Here is a 9,806-nt window from a genome sequence, read left to right as displayed (position 1 = left end):
CTGGTCCTGTTCTTTTGGATCTGTGAGGGTTGTTGTCCTGGACAACATGGGCAGTATTGAGTGGGTTTTCTTGGGTGCTCCCCTGTGGCCTGTACGTGAACCGTCAGGGGAAACACCTCTTCCCTTGCCCCTCCCTCTTTCACCGGATTTCTTCCTCATTTCACTTATCCTTAAAGTACACGCTGACTGGCAGCAGTACAGTGGCAGTACAGAAATGCTATACAGTGGTGGGTGAGCGGTGTACCACTATTGTCAGCAGTGACACAGAGCACAATGCTATACAGTGGCGGGTGAGCGGTGTACTACTGTTCCCAGCAGACACAGAGTGGAAGTAAACACAATGCTATATAGTGTGGCTGAGCCGTGTACACAGAGTGGCATTAAACACAATGCTATATAGTCTGCTATATAGTCACCCCGAACAGGGTGATGTTCTGCAGAACCCGAACAGTGGCAAACACTGTTCGCCCAACACTACTGGGAGGGAACGCAGATTTTAGTACCTAAACACACGATACAACATGTTTTCCGGGGTCGGACTCTGAGGCACATACAGATGGTCCCGATCATCATCCTCATCATACAACTCTTCTCCTGAGTCTGACCCACCCACCACCTCTGCCACCCCAACATCCCCAGACACAGACCCCTCATCGTCCTCAACATTAACTTGGGATGCTGGCCTGAGCCAGACCTCCTCCTCCACATCAGGCCCCATCATCTCCTCAATGGCAGCCCTCATTAATCGCTCTGGCGACGGACTGATGGACACAACGTTCTCCTCCGGGGAGGGCTGCTGCTGACCACTGGCTGCTGGGGTGGATGTTATAGCTTGCGTGGGGCGTTGGCTGTTGCTGTTGTTGGGAGTGCTGCTCACAGCGGAGGTCTCTGGGGAACTCATGTTGAGCTCATATAGTGGTTGACGGTGAGTGGAGTATTACTGATCCCAGCAATATACACACTGACTGGCAGAGTACGCAATGCTATATAGTGTGGCTGAGCGAGGTACACAGAGTGGCAGTAAACAGAATGCTATATAGTGTGGCTGAGCGAGCGGTGTACCACTATTCCCAGCAGACACAGAACAGTGAACAGAATGCTATATAGTGTGGCTGAGCGAGCGGTGTACCACTATTCCCAGCAGACACAGAACAGTGAACAGAATGCTATATAGTGTGGATGAGCGAGCGGTGTACCACTATTCCCAGCAGACACAGAACAGTAAACAGAATGCTATATAGTGTGGCTGAGCGAGCGGTGTACCACTATTCCCAGCAGACACAGAACAGTGAACAGAATGCTATATAGTGTGGCTGAGCGAGCGGTGTACCACTATTCCCAGCAGACACAGAACAGTGAACAGAATGCTATATAGTGTGGCTGAGCGAGCGGTGTACTACTGTTCCCAGCAGACACAGAACAGTACACAGAATGCTATATAGTGTGGCTGAACGAGCGGTGTACTACTGTTCCCAGCAGACACAGAACAGTACACAGAATGCTATATAGTGTGGCTGAACGAGCGGTGTACCACTATTCCAAGCAGACACAGAACAGTGAACAGAATGCTATATAGTGTGGCTGAGCGAGCGGTGTACCACTATTCCCAGCAGACACAGAGTGGCAGTAAACAGAATGCTATATAGTGTGGCTGAGCGAGGTACACAGAGTGGCAGTAAACAGAATGCTATATAGTGTGGCTGTGCAAGCGGTGTACTACTATTCCCAGCAGACACAGAGTGGCAGTAAACAGAATGCTATATAGTGTGGCTGAGCGAGGTACACAGAGTGGCAGTAAACAGAATGCTGAGCGAGCGGTGTACTACTATTCCCAGCAGCGACACACAATGACTGGGGGGGACCCTGGCTAGCGTGGCTGGAGCGCGAACTACCCTGCCTGCCTACCCAAAGCTAAACCCACAGACAAATGGCGGAGATATGACGTGGTTCGGGTATTTATTTACCCGAACCACGTGACAGTTCGGCCAATCAGAGCGCGTTCGGGTCCGAACCACGTGACCCGTTCGGCCAATCACAGCGCTAGCCGAACGTTCGGGGAACGTTCGGCCATGCGCTCTTAGTTCGGCCATATGGCCGAACGGTTTGGCCGAGCACCGTCAGGTGTTCGGCCGAACTCGAACATCACCCGAACAGGGTGATGTTCTGCAGAACCCGAACAGTGGCGAACACTGTTCGCCCAACACTAGTTGGGGGTAATACCCTAGGCGTACAGAGCTTGCCCCTAGAAGAGAAACGTTTACTTCTCCCTTGTATGATTACATGGGAAGGTAAATCTGAAGTCTCTGAGGCCTTCGTTGATTCAGGCTCAGCGGCTAATTTTATGGATTACGAATTTGCTAAGAGATTTAGTGTTCTTCTCACTCTGGTTAAACCACCCCTTCAGGTTACGGCAGTAGATGATTCCCCCCTACAGCGTAATCATCCGCTGTCTCAGACACCAGAGGTAGAAGTCACTATAGGGGTATTGCATAAAGAGAGGTTGCAGTTTTTTGTTTTGCACATGACAACCTCCACAATCATCCTTGGCATGCCGTGGCTACACCTTCACTCCCCGCAGATAGATTAGGCCACAGGTCAGCTAACGAGCTGGTCCGCCCATTGTGTTCAGCATTGTCTAGTGAAGGTAAATTTGGGCCAGACCAGGATTCATGTGGAGGGTGTCCCAGATCCATACGTTGAGTTCTCAGACGTATTCTGTCCCAAAGCCGCCGATAAGCTACCGCCCCATCGCCCTTTTGATTGCCCGATTGATCTCCGATCAGGTTGTATGCCCCCTAGAGGTCATCTCTACAATTTATCTGGGCCAGAAAAAATGGCCATGCAAGAGTACATCTGTGAAAATTTGGCTAAGGGATTCATTCGTCATTCTCTGTCACCTGCCGGACCAGGTTTCTTTTTTGTAAAAAGAAAGGACGGAGGTCTTCGTCCATGCATTGATTACCGGGGACTGAATAAGATTACAGTTAAGAATCGCTATCCATTACCCTTGATAGAAGACTTATTCACTCAAGTCACCAATGCCAAGATCTTTTCAAAATTGGATTTGCGGGGTGCATACAATCTGGTGCGGATCAGAGAGGGCGATGAATGGAAGACGGCCTTCAACTCACCCGACAGGCATTATGAGTATCTGGTGATGCCCTTCGGGTTGTGTAATGCTCCGGCCGTCTTCCAGGAACTCATTAACGAGGTTTTCAGAGAGGTGTTGGGTAAATTTGTCCTAATTTACCTGGACGACATTTTGATCTTCTCAAACAACCTCTCTGAGCACAGAGCTCATGTTAAATTTGTGCTGCACAAGCTTAGACAAAACAGGCTTTACGCTAAATTAGAGAAATGTATTTTTGAGGTGACATCTGTGGCTTTTCTGGGATACATAATTTCCACTTCTGGCCTTTCTATGGATCCCGCCAAAGTCTCTGCTGTACTGGAATGGCCTCAGCCAGTAGGACTCAAATCTCTTCAGAGATTTTTAGGGTTTGCGAATTACTATAGAAGGTTCATTAAGGGGTACTCGACAGTCATAGCACCCCTCACCAGTCTCACAAATAGGGATGGTCGGAATGCCAATTTCCGATTCCGCGGTAAATCCGCATTCCGTCATGTACCGATTACCGATTCCGCCTTCCGCTATCAATTTCCGCATTCCAATGCGGAATTTCCGCCGGAAATCGCGGAAATTCCGCCCGACTTTAACATCGATTTTCTCAAAAACTATAAGGTCTTTTTGAAAACTTTTGTTTGCATCTTGTTCAGAAGATTCTGTTTAATAAACCCTAAAAATTTGGTGTTTCTAGGACTTACGGTGGCTTTGCTATTAACTGCTAAAGTCGGCGGATTTTTAATGTAATATAAAATGCAGAAAATAGGCAGATGCAGATTTTCTGCATTTTACATTACAGTAAAAATCCACCGACTTTAATGGTTAATAACAAAGCCCCCTTAAGTCCTAGAAACACCAAATTTTCAGGGTTTATTAAACCGAATCTTGTGAACAAGATGCAAAAAAAAGTTTTCAAAAAGACCTTATAGTATTTGAGAAAATCGATGTTAAAGTCGGGTGGAATTTCCGCGATTTCCGGCGGAAATTTCCGCGATTTCCGGCGGAAATCCGCCTACGGCTCTTACATTACCGATTTCCGCATTCCGATGCGGAAATGCAATTTCCAATCGGAATTTCGGAAATTGCATTTCCGCGGAATCCGAATGAGCATCCCTACTCACAAAGAGAGGGGCAAATACAAATCACTGGTCTCCCGAAGCTCTGGCCGCTTTCTCCACGCTGAAAGAACTGTTTTGCTCTGCACCCATATTGAGACACGTAGACACCTCTTATCCATTCATTGTGGAGATTGACGCCTCAGAAGTTGGGGGTAGGGGCTGTGCTGTCTCAACGCTCTGGGCTGCAGGGAAGGTTACACCCGTGTTAAAGATTTTTTGCACAAATTTGGCCATATACACTATTCCCTCTCAGTTGTAAAAGTGATGCTTTATTGAACATACAAATCTGCCGGTAAACACCTTACACGACCAAAACACAGACAGGAATAAAATCTATTTCTGCGCAGAAATAAAACATAAAACCAAGGAGCCAACCCACACTTCCCCTAGTATCCTTCTCTAGGCTTCTGTGCATGGAGTCCGTCATTGACTCTCTGCTCCATGCACACAAGCCCAGCCCGCCCACAACTCACACACCGCCTGGCACCATGCATTCAGCAGCTGCCTCCCCCTAATGGGGATAAGTCCTTTGTTGTTAAGCAAAGCAAGCAAGCTTTTGGTAGGCGTGAAGAGGTGCAAGCCAAGATGCTATTATGTGGAGCATTAACAGTCAGGCATCATTCTCCCATAGCTCATCAGTTACATGCAAAGGTTGTAATATACTTGCAGTGCCCCACGACTTGAAGTGGCTCGGATTCTCCGCTCTGTTCCACTCCTCTCCAATTGTCCACAGGCCAATCCACCACTAAAGTGATCCGTCAAACTTGGGTCACTCCCTGGTTTCCTCCACTCCAGGTATCATTCTCATGTTCTCCGGAGGAGTAGTATGCCGGACATTCCCATCTACAGTCCTAGAGGGGACAGCTAGACATCACCAAGCCTTTGCACGTGTAGGAGTCTCTAGGTGCTGCCCCCACGCTGGCTCATCCGCTCAGCTATGGATATGGCAGATATGAGTGCGCTTAGTATGTGCCTCCGTATCGCCTAGTCGGGTCAGGATGCCGTTAGCAGGCGTTTTTGGGCTGCGGTGCTGTGGGCAGTGGGGAACGCTAAATCCGCGTGGTGTGGCGATAGGCTCCTCCCACCGACGTTTCGCGTCACATGATGCTTCCTCAGGGCGTGGCCAAGGCACACAGGGTTCGCTTCTTTATAGGAGGGATCACTCCCTTCCCAGCATGGCACACACTTCCGTGATGATGTCATTTTTTTGTGTTCATTTCAACAAAGCTTTATTGCTACAAGTAGTTTTTCCGAGTTCACAAAGGAGCAGGCTTATTTTTGTTCCATCAAATCATCCTTTTTTTATTGGATCTTTCACTTCTCGCATCTTATATCCATTTCTTCATCTTATGACAATTATATTGTATATAGAATGATATTTTACAATCTGACTATCATATTCTATTCCACTCCACTGCCATCTAATAGATAGCTGCAGTGCTTACAATGCATTGTCATTTCTCATCCCTAATTCATTCAGACCTCATTCTTACTGCCCATTTATACCCTTTTCCCCACTCCTCCACCTCTCTAGGGCATGAGAACTGTGAGTTAGGTACTTTCTTTTTTATATTAGGACATTTTTTATGGAAGAGATGTATATGGGGGGTTATTGACTATTTTGCGGCTTATTTATTTCCCTTTTCTCTCATTTCAGATCATTTTTTATTTTTATGCTACTATAAGTAACCTCTTTTCATCCATTTTACCTATAGGCTATCTGCCGCAAGAAGGGGGTTAAATTTAGGTCAGAGTTAAAGCCATAGGGCTCAACAGTATTTAACCTGTAAATCCACATTGATTCCTTCCCCAGGAGCACATCATCAAAGTCCCCCCTCCTCTCTGAGAGGTTTAGTTTGTATATGGCTTTGACCTTAGTGCCCCTTAGTGAGGCTCCATGTTGTTCTCTGTAGTGTTTGTATAAGGGCATTTCCACCTCCCCCTCTTCAATCTCTCGAAAGTGTTCTAAGATTCGTGATTTCAGGTCTCTTCTAGTCTTGCCTACATATTTTAACTTGCATGGGCATTCAATTACATATACTACTCTCTCTGAGTCACAGTTCATAAACCCATTGATCTTATATGTACGACTTCCCTCTGTGTCAGTAAACGTCTTAGTCTTGTCAACATATGGACACATTTTGCACTTCCCACATCTGAACATGCCCCTCCCTGCTCCACTTTTCAGCCACTTGCTACCTTCCATTGTGGGTTTGAATTCACTCCTCACTAATCTGTCTTTCAAATTTGGTGCCCGTTTCGCTGTCAGCATTGGTCTTGGTCCCACTATCTTTTCAATCTCAGGGCTTGCTCTAAGTATGCCCCAATGCTTATCAAGAAGCTGTCTTAGGTCTTCCCAATGGGAACCATAGGGGGTGATTATCCTCAGATTGTTCTCCCTGGGGGTGTCATGTGTCAATCTAGATGACAACAGATTTGACCTTGCATTATTCCATGCCTTTTTGACTGCTGATTTTAGGATTCTATGCGAGTATCCTCGCTCTCTGAATCTAGAGTACATTTCTCTTGATTCTTTTCGAAACTGCTCATCTGTTGAGCAGTTCCTACGAATGCGCAAAAATTGACTATACGGAATAGATCGTATTAGGGCTGGTGGGTGATGGCTGGCGGCATGGAGGACACTGTTTCCCGCCGTTGGCTTCCGATATGTGGAGGTGACAATTTCTCCTCCACATAGCATTAATTTAAGATCTAGAAATGACATCTCCACATCGCTTACTGCATATGTGAGACGAATATTGCGTTTATTTCCATTTAGTTTTTGTATAAATTCCACTAGTTCTTGCTTGGTGCCCCTCCACACCACCAGCACGTCGTCTATGAATCGAAGCCAGAGGGCGACATGTGCCCCGAAATCCGGGTCCGGGTAGACATCTTGCCTCTCCCAGAGCCCGAGATGCAGACATGCATATGCCGGGGCACATGCCGCCCCCATCGACGTTCCCCTCACTTGTTTGTAATATCTGCCATTAAATTTGAAACAGTTTAACTTCAGAACCAGGCTCATTGCCCGTATCAACATGTCGTTATGTTCAGCCGCCTCATGGCAGTTTTCCTCCAAGAAAAAATCAACTGCCCTGAGTCCCTCCTCGTGTGGGATCGACGTGTACAAAGATTCCACATCGATCCCAACAAGGAGGGACCCAGGGGGGACACTGAATCCCTCCAACACCTTCAAGACATCTCGGCTATCCCTAACATAAGATGGAAGTTGCATTACTAATGGTTTTAGTTTTTCATCAATCAGCCTACCCAGTCTCTCACAGGGCCCGCCACATCCAGACACGATGGGGCGACCCGGTGGATTCACTGGGTTCTTGTGCACTTTTGGGATAAAGTAGATTGTTGGTACATTATAGTTAGTTACCAGTAGGTAGTTCCATTCATCTTTGGTAATTACCTGCTTTTCATAGGCCTCATCAATCCAATGATTAATCTTGTCTTTTATTACAGGAAAGGGATTCCTTTCCAACTTCTCATATGTTTCTTTGTCTGACAATTGCCTCATTGCCTCTGTTATGTAGTCCTTTTCATTAAGCAATACAATATTTCCCCCCTTGTCACTGGGTTTTATTACCAAGTTTGGGGCATTTTTTAACTCATCAATTGCTTTTCTCTGAACTGCAGTTAGGTTGTGTGATTCTATTCTGTTCCCATCCCAGTTCTTTGTTTTTAGTTCAATATTCAGGGTTTCGAGAAACACTGAGACATATCTATTGTTTGATAGGGGGGGCATAGTGGTGGCACGTTTACGTAGTGACGTTGCAAATGGGGCACGTGCCCCCTGATTCTCATCCTCATCGACTACTTGTCCACCCTCATCAAGGAGAACCTGGAGGTTTATAATTGCCTCCCTATCTTCTGCTCTCAGGGTTTCTTGCTGGGTCCTATCCCACATCTCCACCTCCTGGTTTTTCCCACTCCCAGTGCCACTGTGCCCACCTGCATGATATAATCTTAACATCAACTTTCTTAAAAACAAATTAACATCCTTATATATTTCAAAGGTGTCTCCAGTGGCAGTGGGGGAGAAGGATAGTCCCTTAACCAGAACCTCTATATGATTTCTGTCTAGCTCAAAAGTCGATAAATTTATTACTACACCTGATGGGTCTGGGTTTAGCAATTCCCCCGGTATACTTTGTTGCTCCTGGTCACTCCCCACCATTCGTCCTCTGAGCTGTTCTCCTCTGAGTCTGTCGCCCCCCGCCTTCCATTGTAGTTTTTTCCTCTCTCTCTTTCCTGTTTTTCCTGGTTTTTCCCTTTTAAAACTCCCTTGGGATTTTTCTTCTGCTTTTCTTTTTTTGAGAATGTGACTGATTTCTTACTGCTACCTGATACCTCAGATGCGTCTGTGTCACCTTCAGACGCACCCGATATTGTTTTTTCGATTTCGTGATCGACTTCGTTTTCGCTGCTGGCGTTTGACTATTTTATTTTTTGGGTCAAATGCCTTATCTCGATCCCATTTCTTTCGATCCTTCTGAAATTTATTTTGCTTTCTTTTTTTAGTTTCAGCCTGTACTTTCTCTATGAACTCTTTCAAAGATTTATTCAACCCGTTAAACTCCTTGTGATTTCTATACTTATTGAGTTCGACGACATGAGTGGAGATGAGATCCGTTGTTTCCTCCAACTGGATTCGTTCTTCCTCTGCTATCATTTTTACTACCTCAATGCCCCTCTCAAAGGCCTTCTTTTTCCATTTTTCCACAAACCTGTCAGTTAATAGGTTTTCTGCAGGGATTATTCTGTCAACCAGGCCATCTGGGACAATTCCTGCCTTTTCATATGACTCTAAGAGGGAGGCATTCCATTTACGTTTAAGCTGTTTTAATAGTAATGTTCTATGCGTTCTAAACATGGCTTTCATCTCCACTGTGTCGTCGTCCTCACATTCAATTGAAGCTGCAAAGCTATCCTTAATTTCATCATCAATATCATCTGATATCATATAGGCCATATTTGAACACTGTGCACTTTTACACGTTTTTTTTAAAAAAACTAATAAGTCAACTGTTAGTCTTGATTTCGGGCAATATATATTCTTTGCCACCAGGACAACAGGCAGTTTATAATCTGTTCCAGTCACATGGCAGTAAGACAATATTGTCCCATTATATACATGGGAAAGTACAGGCTGAAACTAAAAAAAGAAAGCAAAATAAATTTCAGAAGGATCGAAAGAAATGGGATCGAGATAAGGCATTTGACCCAAAAAATAAAATAGTCAAACGCCAGCAGCGAAAACGAAGTCGATCACGAAATCGAAAAAACAATATCGGGTGCGTCTGAAGGTGACACAGACGCATCTGAGGTATCAGGTAGCAGTAAGAAATCAGTCACATTCTCAAAAAAAGAAAAGCAGAAGAAAAATCCCAAGGGAGTTTTAAAAGGGAAAAACCAGGAAAAACAGGAAAGAGAGAGAGGAAAAAACTACAATGGAAGGCGGGGGGCGACAGACTCAGAGGAGAACAGCTCAGAGGACGAATGGTGGGGAGTGACCAGGAGCAACAAAGTATACCGGGGGAATTGCTAAACCC

Source organism: Hyperolius riggenbachi, chromosome 8 (genome assembly GCF_040937935.1).
Source record: "Hyperolius riggenbachi isolate aHypRig1 chromosome 8, aHypRig1.pri, whole genome shotgun sequence".
NCBI lineage: Eukaryota > Metazoa > Chordata > Amphibia > Anura > Hyperoliidae > Hyperolius > Hyperolius riggenbachi.
Note: the sequence above shows the minus strand (reverse complement) of the source record.